The sequence below is a fragment of the Myxine glutinosa genome, chromosome 1 (assembly GCF_964187855.1).
Source record: "Myxine glutinosa chromosome 1, kmMyxGlut1.1, whole genome shotgun sequence".
NCBI lineage: Eukaryota > Metazoa > Chordata > Myxini > Myxiniformes > Myxinidae > Myxine > Myxine glutinosa.
In genome coordinates, this window is record NC_136261.1 from 214,185,213 (window position 1) to 214,200,493 (window position 15,281).

Genomic DNA, 15,281 nt, shown 5'->3' on the forward strand with positions numbered 1-15,281 from the left:
AAAGTGGTTTCCTGCACCAACACAAGTGCGAAAAGTGGTTTTCAACACTAACACAAGTGCGAAAAGTGGTTTTTCAACACTAACACAAGTGCGAAAAGTGGTTTTCCACACTAATACAAGTGCAAAAGTGGTTTCCTGCACCAACACAAGTGCGAAAAGTAGTTTTTCAACACTAACACTAGTGCGAAAAGTGGTTTTTCAACACTAATACAAGTGCAAAAGTGGTTTCCTGCACCAACACAAGTGCGAAAAGTGGTTTTTCAACACTAACACAAGTGCGAAAAGTGGTTTTTCAACACTAACACAAGTGGGAAAAGTGGTTTTCCACACTAATACAAGTGCAAAAGTGGTTTCCTGCACCAACACAAGTGCGAAAAGTAGTTTTTCAACACTAACACTAGTGCGAAAAGTGGTTTTTCAACACTAACACAAGTGCAAAAAGTGTTTTTTCCACACTAATACAAGTGCAAAAGTGGTTTCCTGCACCAACACAAGTGCGAAAAGTGGTTTTTCAACACTACCTCAAGTGCGAAAAGTGGTTTTTCAACACTATCACAAGTGCAAAAAGTGGTTTTTCCACACTAATACAAGTGCAAAAGTGGTTTCCTGCACCAACACAAGTGCGAAAAGTGGTTTTTCAACACTAACACAAGTGCGAAAAGTGGTTTTTCAACATTAACACAAGTGTGAAAAGTGGTTTTTCAACACTAACACAAGTGCGAAAAGTGGTTTTTCAACACTAACACAAGTGCAAAAAGTGGTTTTTCAACACTATCACAAGTGCAAAAAGTGGTTTTACCACACTAATACAAGTGCAAAAGTGGTTTCCTGCACCAACACAAGTGCGAAAAGTGGTTTTTCAACACTAACACAAGTGCAAAAAGTGGTTTTTCAACATTAAAACAAGTGTGAAAAGTGGTTTTTCAACACTATCACAAGTGCAAAAAGTGTTTTTTTCACACTAATACAAGTGCAAAAGTGGTTACCTGCACCAACACAAGTGCGAAAAGTGGTTTTTCAACACTAACACAAGTGCGAAACGTGGTTTTTCAACACTAACACAAGTGCGAAAAGTGGTTTTTCCACAATAATCCAAGTGCAAAAGTGGTTTCCTGCACCAACACAAGTGCGAAAAGTGGTTTTTCAACACTAACACAAGTGCGAAAAGTGGTTTTTCAACACTATCACAAGTGCAAATAGTGTTTTTCCCACACTAATACAAGTGCAAAAGTGGTTTACTGCACCAACACAGGTGTGAAAAGTGGTTTTTCAAGACTAACACAAGTGCGAAAAGTGGTTTTTCAACACTAACACAAGTGCGAAAAGTGGTTTTTCAACACAAACACAAGTGCGAAAAGTGGTTTTTCCACACTAATACAAGTGCAAAAGTGGTTTCCTGCACCAACACAAGTGCGAAAAGTGGTTTTTCAACACTAACACAAGTGCGAAAAGTGGTTTTTCAACACTAACAAAAGTGCGAAAAGGGGTTTTTCCACACTAATACAAGTGCAAAAGTGGTTTCCTGCACCAACACAAGTGCGAAAAGTGGTTTTTCAACACTAACACAAGTGCGAAAAGTGGTTTTTCAACACTAACACAAGTGCGAAAAGTGGTTTTTCAACACTAACACAAGTGCGAAAAGTGGTTTTTCCACACTAATACAAATGCAAAAGTGGTTTCCTGCACCAACACAAGTGCGAAAAGTGGTTTTTCAATACTATCACAAGTGCAAAAAGTGTTTTTCCACACTAATACAAGTGCAAAAGTGGTTTCCTGCACCAACACAAGTGCGAAAATTGGTTTTTCATCACTAACACAAGTGCGAAAAGTGGTTTTTCAACACTAACACAAGTGCGAAAAGTGGTTTTTCAACACTAACACAAGTGCGAAAAGTGGTTTTTCAACACTATCACAAGTGCAAAAAGTGTTTTTCCACACTAATACAAGTGCAAAAGTGGTTTCCTACACCAACACAAGTGCGAAAATTGGTTTTTCATCACTAACACAAGTTCGAAAAGTGTTTTTTCAACACTAACACACGTGCGAAAAGTGGTTTTTCAACACTAACACAAGTGCGAAAAGTGGTTTTTCAACACTAACACAAGTGCGAAAAGTGGTTTTTCAACACTAACAAGTGCGAAAAGTGGTTTTTCAACACTAACACAAGTGCGAAAAGTGGTTTTTCAACACTAACACAAGTGCGAAAAGTGGTTTTTCCACACTAATACAAGTGCAAAAGTGGTTTCCTGCACCAACACACGTGCGAAAAGTGGTTTTTCAACACTAACACAAGTGCGAAAAGTGGTTTTTCAACACTAACACAAGTGCGAAAAGTGGTTTTTCCACACTAATACAAGTGCAAAAGTGGTTTCCTGTATCAACACAAGTGCGAAAAGTGGTTTTTCAACACTAACACAAGTGCGAAAAGTGGTTTTTCAATACTAACACAAGTGCGAAAAGTGGTTTTTCAACACAAACACAAGTGCGAAAAGTGGTTTTTCCACACTAATACAAGTGCAAAAGTGGTTTCTTGCACCAACACAAGTGCGAAAAGTGGTTTTTCAACACAAAAACAAGTGCGAAAAGTGGTTTTTCAACACTATCACAAGTGCAAAAAGTGTTTTTTCCACACTAATACAAGTGCAAAAGTGGTTTCCTGCACCAACACAAGTGCGAAAAGTGGTTTTTCAACACTAACACAAGTGCGAAAAGTGGTTTTTCAACACTAACAAAAGTGCGAAAAGGGGTTTTTCCACACTAATACAAGTGCAAAAGTGGTTTCCTGCACCAACACAAGTGCGAAAAGTGGTTTTTCAACACTAACACAAGTGCGAAAAGTGGTTTTTCAACACTAACACAAGTGCGAAAAAGTGGTTTTTCAACACTAACACAAGTGCGAAAAGTGGTTTTTCCACACTAATACAAGTGCAAAAGTGGTTTCCTGCACCAACACAAGTGCAAAAAGTGGTTTTTCAACACAAACACAAGTGCAAAAAGTGGTTTTTCAACACCAACACAAGTGTGAAAAGTGGTTTTTCAACACTATCACATGTGCAAAAAGTGTTTTTTCCACACTAATACAAGTGCAAAAGTGGTTTCCTGCACCAACACAAGTGCGAAAAGTGGTTTTTCAACACTAACACAAGTGCGAAAAAGTGGTTTTTCAACACTAACACAAGTGCGAAAAGTGGTTTTCCACACTAATACAAGTGCAAAAGTGGTTTCCTGCACCAACACAAGTGCGAAAAGTAGTTTTTCAACACTAACACTAGTGCGAAAAGTGGTTTTTCAACACTAATACAAGTGCAAAAGTGGTTTCCTGCACCAACACAAGTGCGAAAAGTGGTTTTTCAACACTAACACAAGTGCGAAAAGTGGTTTTTCAACACTAACACAAGTGGGAAAAGTGGTTTTCCACACTAATACAAGTGCAAAAGTGGTTTCCTGCACCAACACAAGTGCGAAAAGTAGTTTTTCAACACTAACACTAGTGCGAAAAGTGGTTTTTCAACACTAACACAAGTGCAAAAAGTGTTTTTTCCACACTAATACAAGTGCAAAAGTGGTTTCCTGCACCAACACAAGTGCGAAAAGTGGTTTTTCAACACTACCTCAAGTGCGAAAAGTGGTTTTTCAACACTATCACAAGTGCAAAAAGTGGTTTTTCCACACTAATACAAGTGCAAAAGTGGTTTCCTGCACCAACACAAGTGCGAAAAGTGGTTTTTCAACACTAACACAAGTGCGAAAAGTGGTTTTTCAACATTAACACAAGTGTGAAAAGTGGTTTTTCAACACTAACACAAGTGCGAAAAGTGGTTTTTCAACACTAACACAAGTGCAAAAAGTGGTTTCCTGCACCAACACAAGTGCAAAAAGTGGTTTTTCAACACAAACACAAGTGCAAAAAGTGGTTTTTCAACACCAACACAAGTGTGAAAAGTGGTTTTTCAACACTATCACATGTGCAAAAAGTGTTTTTTCCACACTAATACAAGTGCAAAAGTGGTTTCCTGCACCAACACAAGTGCGAAAAGTGGTTTTTCAACACTAACACAAGTGCGAAAAGTGGTTTTTCAACACTAACACAAGTGCGAAAAGTGGTTTTCCACACTAATACAAGTGCAAAAGTGGTTTCCTGCACCAACACAAGTGCGAAAAGTAGTTTTTCAACACTAACACTAGTGCGAAAAGTGGTTTTTCAACACTAATACAAGTGCAAAAGTGGTTTCCTGCACCAACACAAGTGCGAAAAGTGGTTTTTCAACACTAACACAAGTGCGAAAAGTGGTTTTTCAACACTAACACAAGTGGGAAAAGTGGTTTTCCACACTAATACAAGTGCAAAAGTGGTTTCCTGCACCAACACAAGTGCGAAAAGTAGTTTTTCAACACTAACACTAGTGCGAAAAGTGGTTTTTCAACACTAACACAAGTGCAAAAAGTGTTTTTTTCCACACTAATACAAGTGCAAAAGTGGTTTCCTGCACCAACACAAGTGCGAAAAGTGGTTTTTCAACACTACCTCAAGTGCGAAAAGTGGTTTTTCAACACTATCACAAGTGCAAAAAGTGGTTTTTCCACACTAATACAAGTGCAAAAGTGGTTTCCTGCACCAACACAAGTGCGAAAAGTGGTTTTTCAACACTAACACAAGTGCGAAAAGTGGTTTTTCAACATTAACACAAGTGTGAAAAGTGGTTTTTCAACACTAACACAAGTGCGAAAAGTGGTTTTTCAACACTAACACAAGTGCAAAAAGTGGTTTTTCAACACTATCACAAGTGCAAAAAGTGGTTTTACCACACTAATACAAGTGCAAAAGTGGTTTCCTGCACCAACACAAGTGCGAAAAGTGGTTTTTTCAACACTAACACAAGTGCAAAAAGTGGTTTTTCAACATTAACACAAGTGTGAAAAGTGGTTTTTCAACACTATCACAAGTGCAAAAAGTGTTTTTTTCACACTAATACAAGTGCAAAAGTGGTTACCTCTGCACCAACACAAGTGCGAAAAGTGGTTTTTTCAACACTAACACAAGTGCGAAACGTGGTTTTTCAACACTAACACAAGTGCGAAAAGTGGTTTTTCCCACAATAATCCAAGTGCAAAAGTGGTTTCCTGCACCAACACAAGTGCGAAAAGTGGTTTTTCAACACTAACACAAGTGCGAAAAGTGGTTTTTCAACACTATCACAAGTGCAAATAGTGTTTTTCCCACACTAATACAAGTGCAAAAGTGGTTTACTGCACCAACACAGGTGTGAAAAGTGGTTTTTCAAGACTAACACAAGTAAGTGGTTTTTCAACACTAACACAAGTGCGAAAAGCGGTTTTTCCACACTAATACAAGTGCAAAAGTGGTTTCCTGCACCAACACAAGTGCGAAAAGTGGTTTTTCAACACTAACACAAGTGCGAAAAGTGCTTTTCCACACTAATACAAGTGCAAAAGTGGTTTCCTGCACCAACACAAGTGCGAAAAGTGGTTTTTCAACACTATCACAAGTGCAAAAAGTGGTTTTTCAACACTAACACAAGTGCGAAAAGTGGTTTTTCAACACAAACACAAGTGCGAAAAGTGGTTTTTCCACACTAATACAAGTGCAAAAGTGGTTTCCTGCACCAACACAAGTGCGAAAAGTGGTTTTTCAACACTAACACAAGTGCGAAAAGTGGTTTTTCAACACTAACAAAAGTGCGAAAAGGGGTTTTTCCACACTAATACAAGTGCAAAAGTGGTTTCCTGCACCAACACAAGTGCGAAAAGTGGTTTTTCAACACTAACACAAGTGCGAAAAGTGGTTTTTCAACACTAACACAAGTGTGAAAAGTGGTTTTTCAACACTAACACAAGTGCGAAAAGTGGTTTTTCCACACTAATACAAATGCAAAAGTGGTTTCCTGCACCAACACAAGTGCGAAAAGTGGTTTTTCAATACTATCACAAGTGCAAAAAGTGTTTTTCCACACTAATACAAGTGCAAAAGTGGTTTCCTGCACCAACACAAGTGCGAAAATTGGTTTTTCATCACTAACACAAGTGCGAAAAGTGGTTTTTCAACACTAACACAAGTGCGAAAAGTGGTTTTTCAACACTAACACAAGTGCGAAAAGTGGTTTTTCAACACTATCACAAGTGCAAAAAGTGTTTTTCCACACTAATACAAGTGCAAAAGTGGTTTCCTACACCAACACAAGTGCGAAAATTGGTTTTTCATCACTAACACAAGTTCGAAAAGTGGTTTTTCAACACTAACACACGTGCGAAAAGTGGTTTTTCAACACTAACACAAGTGCGAAAAGTGGTTTTTCAACACTAACACAAGTGCGAAAAGTGGTTTTTCAACACTAACAAGTGCGAAAAGTGGTTTTTCAACACTAACACAAGTGCGAAAAGTGGTTTTTCAACACTAACACAAGTGCGAAAAGTGGTTTTTCCACACTAATACAAGTGCAAAAGTGGTTTCCTGCACCAACACACGTGCGAAAAGTGGTTTTTCAACACTAACACAAGTGCGAAAAGTGGTTTTTCAACACTAACACAAGTGCGAAAAGTGGTTTTTCCACACTAATACAAGTGCAAAAGTGGTTTCCTGTATCAACACAAGTGCGAAAAGTGGTTTTTCAACACTAACACAAGTGCGAAAAGTGGTTTTTCAATACTAACACAAGTGCGAAAAGTGGTTTTTCAACACAAACACAAGTGCGAAAAGTGGTTTTTCCACACTAGTACAAGTGCAAAAGTGGTTTCTTACACCAACACAAGTGCGAAAAGTGGTTTTTCAACACAAAAACAAGTGCGAAAAGTGGTTTTTCAACACTATCACAAGTGCAAAAAGTGTTTTTTCCACACTAATACAAGTGCAAAAGTGGTTTCCTGCACCAACACAAGTGCGAAAAGTGGTTTTTCAACACTAACACAAGTGCGAAAAGTGGTTTTTCAACACTAACAAAAGTGCGAAAAGGGGTTTTTCCACACTAATACAAGTGCAAAAGTGGTTTCCTGCACCAACACAAGTGCGAAAAGTGGTTTTTCAACACTAACACAAGTGCGAAAAGTGGTTTTTCAACACTAACACAAGTGCGAAAAAGTGGTTTTTCAACACTAACACAAGTGCGAAAAGTGGTTTTTCCACACTAATACAAGTGCAAAAGTGGTTTCCTGCACCAACACAAGTGCAAAAAGTGGTTTTTCAACACAAACACAAGTGCAAAAAGTGGTTTTTCAACACCAACACAAGTGTGAAAAGTGGTTTTTCAACACTATCACATGTGCAAAAAGTGTTTTTTCCACACTAATACAAGTGCAAAAGTGGTTTCCTGCACCAACACAAGTGCGAAAAGTGGTTTTTCAACACTAACACAAGTGCGAAAAAGTGGTTTTTCAACACTAACACAAGTGCGAAAAGTGGTTTTCCACACTAATACAAGTGCAAAAGTGGTTTCCTGCACCAACACAAGTGCGAAAAGTAGTTTTTCAACACTAACACTAGTGCGAAAAGTGGTTTTTCAACACTAATACAAGTGCAAAAGTGGTTTCCTGCACCAACACAAGTGCGAAAAGTGGTTTTTCAACACTAACACAAGTGCGAAAAGTGGTTTTTCAACACTAACACAAGTGGGAAAAGTGGTTTTCCACACTAATACAAGTGCAAAAGTGGTTTCCTGCACCAACACAAGTGCGAAAAGTAGTTTTTCAACACTAACACTAGTGCGAAAAGTGGTTTTTCAACACTAACACAAGTGCAAAAAGTGTTTTTTCCACACTAATACAAGTGCAAAAGTGGTTTCCTGCACCAACACAAGTGCGAAAAGTGGTTTTTCAACACTACCTCAAGTGCGAAAAGTGGTTTTTCAACACTATCACAAGTGCAAAAAGTGGTTTTTCCACACTAATACAAGTGCAAAAGTGGTTTCCTGCACCAACACAAGTGCGAAAAGTGGTTTTTCAACACTAACACAAGTGCGAAAAGTGGTTTTTCAACATTAACACAAGTGTGAAAAGTGGTTTTTCAACACTAACACAAGTGCGAAAAGTGGTTTTTCAACACTAACACAAGTGCAAAAAGTGGTTTCCTGCACCAACACAAGTGCAAAAAGTGGTTTTTCAACACAAACACAAGTGCAAAAAGTGGTTTTTCAACACCAACACAAGTGTGAAAAGTGGTTTTTCAACACTATCACATGTGCAAAAAGTGTTTTTTCCACACTAATACAAGTGCAAAAGTGGTTTCCTGCACCAACACAAGTGCGAAAAGTGGTTTTTCAACACTAACACAAGTGCGAAAAGTGGTTTTTCAACACTAACACAAGTGCGAAAAGTGGTTTTCCACACTAATACAAGTGCAAAAGTGGTTTCCTGCACCAACACAAGTGCGAAAAGTAGTTTTTCAACACTAACACTAGTGCGAAAAGTGGTTTTTCAACACTAATACAAGTGCAAAAGTGGTTTCCTGCACCAACACAAGTGCGAAAAGTGGTTTTTCAACACTAACACAAGTGCGAAAAGTGGTTTTTCAACACTAACACAAGTGGGAAAAGTGGTTTTCCACACTAATACAAGTGCAAAAGTGGTTTCCTGCACCAACACAAGTGCGAAAAGTAGTTTTTCAACACTAACACTAGTGCGAAAAGTGGTTTTTCAACACTAACACAAGTGCAAAAAGTGTTTTTTCCACACTAATACAAGTGCAAAAGTGGTTTCCTGCACCAACACAAGTGCGAAAAGTGGTTTTTCAACACTACCTCAAGTGCGAAAAGTGGTTTTTCAACACTATCACAAGTGCAAAAAGTGGTTTTTCCACACTAATACAAGTGCAAAAGTGGTTTCCTGCACCAACACAAGTGCGAAAAGTGGTTTTTCAACACTAACACAAGTGCGAAAAGTGGTTTTTCAACATTAACACAAGTGTGAAAAGTGGTTTTTCAACACTAACACAAGTGCGAAAAGTGGTTTTTCAACACTAACACAAGTGCAAAAAGTGGTTTTTCAACACTATCACAAGTGCAAAAAGTGGTTTTACCACACTAATACAAGTGCAAAAGTGGTTTCCTGCACCAACACAAGTGCGAAAAGTGGTTTTTCAACACTAACACAAGTGCAAAAAGTGGTTTTTCAACATTAACACAAGTGTGAAAAGTGGTTTTTCAACACTATCACAAGTGCAAAAAGTGTTTTTTTCACACTAATACAAGTGCAAAAGTGGTTACCTGCACCAACACAAGTGCGAAAAGTGGTTTTTCAACACTAACACAAGTGCGAAACGTGGTTTTTCAACACTAACACAAGTGCGAAAAGTGGTTTTTCCACAATAATCCAAGTGCAAAAGTGGTTTCCTGCACCAACACAAGTGCGAAAAGTGGTTTTTCAACACTAACACAAGTGCGAAAAGTGGTTTTTCAACACTATCACAAGTGCAAATAGTGTTTTTCCCACACTAATACAAGTGCAAAAGTGGTTTACTGCACCAACACAGGTGTGAAAAGTGGTTTTTCAAGACTAACACAAGTGCGAAAAGTGGTTTTTCAACACTAACACAAGTGCGAAAAGCGGTTTTTCCACACTAATACAAGTGCAAAAGTGGTTTCCTGCACCAACACAAGTGCGAAAAGTGGTTTTTCAACACTAACACAAGTGCGAAAAGTGCTTTTCCACACTAATACAAGTGCAAAAGTGGTTTCCTGCACCAACACAAGTGCGAAAAGTGGTTTTTCAACACTATCACAAGTGCAAAAAGTGGTTTTTCAACACTAACACAAGTGCGAAAAGTGGTTTTTCAACACAAACACAAGTGCGAAAAGTGGTTTTTCCACACTAATACAAGTGCAAAAGTGGTTTCCTGCACCAACACAAGTGCGAAAAGTGGTTTTTCAACACTAACACAAGTGCGAAAAGTGGTTTTTCAACACTAACAAAAGTGCGAAAAGGGGTTTTTCCACACTAATACAAGTGCAAAAGTGGTTTCCTGCACCAACACAAGTGCGAAAAGTGGTTTTTCAACACTAACACAAGTGCGAAAAGTGGTTTTTCAACACTAACACAAGTGTGAAAAGTGGTTTTTCAACACTAACACAAGTGCGAAAAGTGGTTTTTCCACACTAATACAAATGCAAAAGTGGTTTCCTGCACCAACACAAGTGCGAAAAGTGGTTTTTCAATACTATCACAAGTGCAAAAAGTGTTTTTCCACACTAATACAAGTGCAAAAGTGGTTTCCTGCACCAACACAAGTGCGAAAATTGGTTTTTCATCACTAACACAAGTGCGAAAAGTGGTTTTTCAACACTAACACAAGTGCGAAAAGTGGTTTTTCAACACTAACACAAGTGCGAAAAGTGGTTTTTCAACACTATCACAAGTGCAAAAAGTGTTTTTCCACACTAATACAAGTGCAAAAGTGGTTTCCTACACCAACACAAGTGCGAAAATTGGTTTTTCATCACTAACACAAGTTCGAAAAGTGGTTTTTCAACACTAACACACGTGCGAAAAGTGGTTTTTCAACACTAACACAAGTGCGAAAAGTGGTTTTTCAACACTAACACAAGTGCGAAAAGTGGTTTTTCAACACTAACAAGTGCGAAAAGTGGTTTTTCAACACTAACACAAGTGCGAAAAGTGGTTTTTCAACACTAACACAAGTGCGAAAAGTGGTTTTTCCACACTAATACAAGTGCAAAAGTGGTTTCCTGCACCAACACACGTGCGAAAAGTGGTTTTTCAACACTAACACAAGTGCGAAAAGTGGTTTTTCAACACTAACACAAGTGCGAAAAGTGGTTTTTCCACACTAATACAAGTGCAAAAGTGGTTTCCTGTATCAACACAAGTGCGAAAAGTGGTTTTTCAACACTAACACAAGTGCGAAAAGTGGTTTTTCAATACTAACACAAGTGCGAAAAGTGGTTTTTCAACACAAACACAAGTGCGAAAAGTGGTTTTTCCACACTAGTACAAGTGCAAAAGTGGTTTCTTACACCAACACAAGTGCGAAAAGTGGTTTTTCAACACAAAAACAAGTGCGAAAAGTGGTTTTTCAACACTATCACAAGTGCAAAAAGTGTTTTTTTCCACACTAATACAAGTGCAAAAGTGGTTTCCTGCACCAACACAAGTGCGAAAAGTGGTTTTTCAACACTAACACAAGTGCGAAAAGTGGTTTTTCAACACTAACAAAAGTGCGAAAAGGGGTTTTTCCACACTAATACAAGTGCAAAAGTGGGTTTCCTGCACCAACACAAGTGCGAAAAGTGGTTTTTCAACACTAACACAAGTGCGAAAAGTGGGTTTTTCAACACTAACACAAGTGCGAAAAAGTGGTTTTCAACACTAACACAAGTGCGAAAAGTGGTTTTTCCACACTAATACAAGTGCAAAAGTGGTTTCCTGCACCAACACAAGTGCAAAAAGTGGTTTTTCAACACAAACACAAGTGCAAAAAGTGGTTTTTCAACACCAACACAAGTGTGAAAAGTGGTTTTTCAACACTATCACATGTGCAAAAAGTGTTTTTTCCACACTAATACAAGTGCAAAAGTGGTTTCCTGCACCAACACAAGTGCGAAAAGTGGTTTTTCAACACTAACACAAGTGCGAAAAGTGGTTTTTCAACACTAACACAAGTGCGAAAAGTGGTTTTCCACACTAATACAAGTGCAAAAGTGGTTTCCTGCACCAACACAAGTGCGAAAAGTAGTTTTTCAACACTAACACTAGTGCGAAAAGTGGTTTTTCAACACTAATACAAGTGCAAAAGTGGTTTCCTGCACCAACACAAGTGCGAAAAGTGGTTTTTCAACACTAACACAAGTGCGAAAAGTGGTTTTTCAACACTAACACAAGTGGGAAAAGTGGTTTTCCACACTAATACAAGTGCAAAAGTGGTTTCCTGCACCAACACAAGTGCGAAAAGTAGTTTTTCAACACTAACACTAGTGCGAAAAGTGGTTTTTCAACACTAACACAAGTGCAAAAAGTGTTTTTTCCACACTAATACAAGTGCAAAAGTGGTTTCCTGCACCAACACAAGTGCGAAAAGTGGTTTTTCAACACTACCTCAAGTGCGAAAAGTGGTTTTTCAACACTATCACAAGTGCAAAAAGTGGTTTTTCCACACTAATACAAGTGCAAAAGTGGTTTCCTGCACCAACACAAGTGCGAAAAGTGGTTTTTCAACACTAACACAAGTGCGAAAAGTGGTTTTTCAACATTAACACAAGTGTGAAAAGTGGTTTTTCAACACTAACACAAGTGCGAAAAGTGGTTTTTCAACACTAACACAAGTGCAAAAAGTGGTTTTTCAACACTATCACAAGTGCAAAAAGTGGTTTTACCACACTAATACAAGTGCAAAAGTGGTTTCCTGCACCAACACAAGTGCGAAAAGTGGTTTTTCAACACTAACACAAGTGCAAAAAGTGGTTTTTCAACATTAACACAAGTGTGAAAAGTGGTTTTTCAACACTATCACAAGTGAAAAAGTGTTTTTTTCACACTAATACAAGTGCAAAAGTGGTTACCTGCACCAACACAAGTGCGAAAAGTGGTTTTTCAACACTAACACAAGTGCGAAACGTGGTTTTTCAACACTAACACAAGTGCGAAAAGTGGTTTTTCCACAATAATCCAAGTGCAAAAGTGGTTTCCTGCACCAACACAAGTGCGAAAAGTGGTTTTTCAACACTAACACAAGTGCGAAAAGTGGTTTTTCAACACTATCACAAGTGCAAATAGTGTTTTTCCCACACTAATACAAGTGCAAAAGTGGTTTACTGCACCAACACAGGTGTGAAAAGTGGTTTTTCAAGACTAACACAAGTGCGAAAAGTGGTTTTTCAACACTAACACAAGTGCGAAAAGCGGTTTTTCCACACTAATACAAGTGCAAAAGTGGTTTCCTGCACCAACACAAGTGCGAAAAGTGGTTTTTCAACACTAACACAAGTGCGAAAAGTGCTTTTCCACACTAATACAAGTGCAAAAGTGGTTTCCTGCACCAACACAAGTGCGAAAAGTGGTTTTTCAACACTATCACAAGTGCAAAAAGTGGTTTTTCAACACTAACACAAGTGCGAAAAGTGGTTTTTCAACACAAACACAAGTGCGAAAAGTGGTTTTTCCACACTAATACAAGTGCAAAAGTGGTTTCCTGCACCAACACAAGTGCGAAAAGTGGTTTTTCAACACTAACACAAGTGCGAAAAGTGGTTTTTCAACACTAACAAAAGTGCGAAAAGGGGTTTTTCCACACTAATACAAGTGCAAAAGTGGTTTCCTGCACCAACACAAGTGCGAAAAGTGGTTTTTCAACACTAACACAAGTGCGAAAAGTGGTTTTTCAACACTAACACAAGTGCGAAAAGTGGTTTTTCAACACTAACACAAGTGCGAAAAGTGGTTTTTCCACACTAATACAAATGCAAAAGTGGTTTCCTGCACCAACACAAGTGCGAAAAGTGGTTTTTCAATACTATCACAAGTGCAAAAAGTGTTTTTCCACACTAATACAAGTGCAAAAGTGGTTTCCTGCACCAACACAAGTGCGAAAATTGGTTTTTCATCACTAACACAAGTGCGAAAAGTGGTTTTTCAACACTAACACAAGTGCGAAAAGTGGTTTTTCAACACTAACACAAGTGCGAAAAGTAGTTTTTCAACACTATCACAAGTGCAAAAAGTGTTTTTCCACACTAATACAAGTGCAAAAGTGGTTTCCTACACCAACACAAGTGCGAAAATTGGTTTTTCATCACTAACACAAGTTCGAAAAGTGGTTTTTCAACACTAACACACGTGCGAAAAGTGGTTTTTCAACACTAACACAAGTGCGAAAAGTGGTTTTTCAACACTAACACAAGTGCGAAAAGTGGTTTTTCAACACTAACACAAGTGCGAAAAGTGGTTTTTCAACACTAACAAGTGCGAAAAGTGGTTTTTCAACACTAACACAAGTGCAAAAGTGGTTTCCTGCACCAACACAAGTGCGAAAAGTGGTTTTTCCACACTAATACAAGTGCAAAAGTGGTTTTTCAACACTAACACAAGTGCGAAAAGTGGTTTTTCCACACTAACACAAGTGCGAAAAGTGGTTTTTCAACACTAACACAAGTGCGAAAAGTGGTTTTTCCACACTAATACAAGTGCAAAAGTGGTTTCCTGCACCAACACAAGCATGAAAAGTGGTTTTTCAACACTAACACAAGTGCGAAAAGTGGTTTTTCAACACTATCACAAGTGCAAAAAGTGTTTTTTCCACACTAATACAAGTGCAAAAGTGGTTTTTCCACACTAATACAAGTGCAAAAGTGGTTTCCTGCACCAACACAAGTGCGAAAAGCGGATTTTCAACACGAACACAAGTGCGAAAAGTGGTTTTTCCACACTAATACAAGTGCAAAAGTGGTTTCCTGCACCAACACATGTGCGAAAAGTGGTTTTTCAACACTAACACAAGTGCAAAAGTGGTTTTTCAACACTAACACAAGTACGAAAAGTGGTTTTTCAACACTATCACAAGTGCAAAAAGTGTTTTTTCCACACTAATACAAGTGCAAAAGTGGTTTTTCCACACTAATACAAGTGCAAAAGTGGTTTCCTGCACCAACACAAGTGCGAAAAGTGGTTTTTCCACACTAATACAAGTGCAAAAGTGGTTTCCTGCACCAACACAAGTACGAAAAGTGGTTTTTCAACACTAACACAAGTGCGAAAAGTGGTTTTTCAACACTATCACAAGTGCAAAAAGTGTTTTTTCCACACTAATACAAGTGCGACAAGTGGTTTTTCAACACTAACACAAGTGCGAAAAGTGGTTTTCCCACACTAATACAAGTGCAAAAGTGGTTTGCTGCACCAACACCAGTGCGAAAAGTGTTTTTCAACACTAACACAAGTGCGAAAAGTGGTTTTTCAACACTAACACAAGTGCGAAAAGTGGTTTTTCAACACTAACACAAATGCGAAAAGTGGTTTTTCAACACTAACACAAGTGCGAAAAGTGGTTTTTCAACACGAACACAAGTGCGAAAAGTGGTTTTTCCACACTAATACAAGTGCAAAAGTGGTTTCCTGCACCAACACAAGTGCGAAAAGTGGTTTTTCAACACTAACACAAGTGCGAAAAGTGGTTTTTCAAAACTATCACAAGTGCAAAAAGTGTTTTTTCCACACTAATACAAGTGCAAAAGTGGTTTCCTGTATCAACACAAGTGCGAAAAGTGGTTTTTCAACACTAACACAAGTGCGAAAAGTGGTTTTTCAACACTAACACAAGTGCGAAA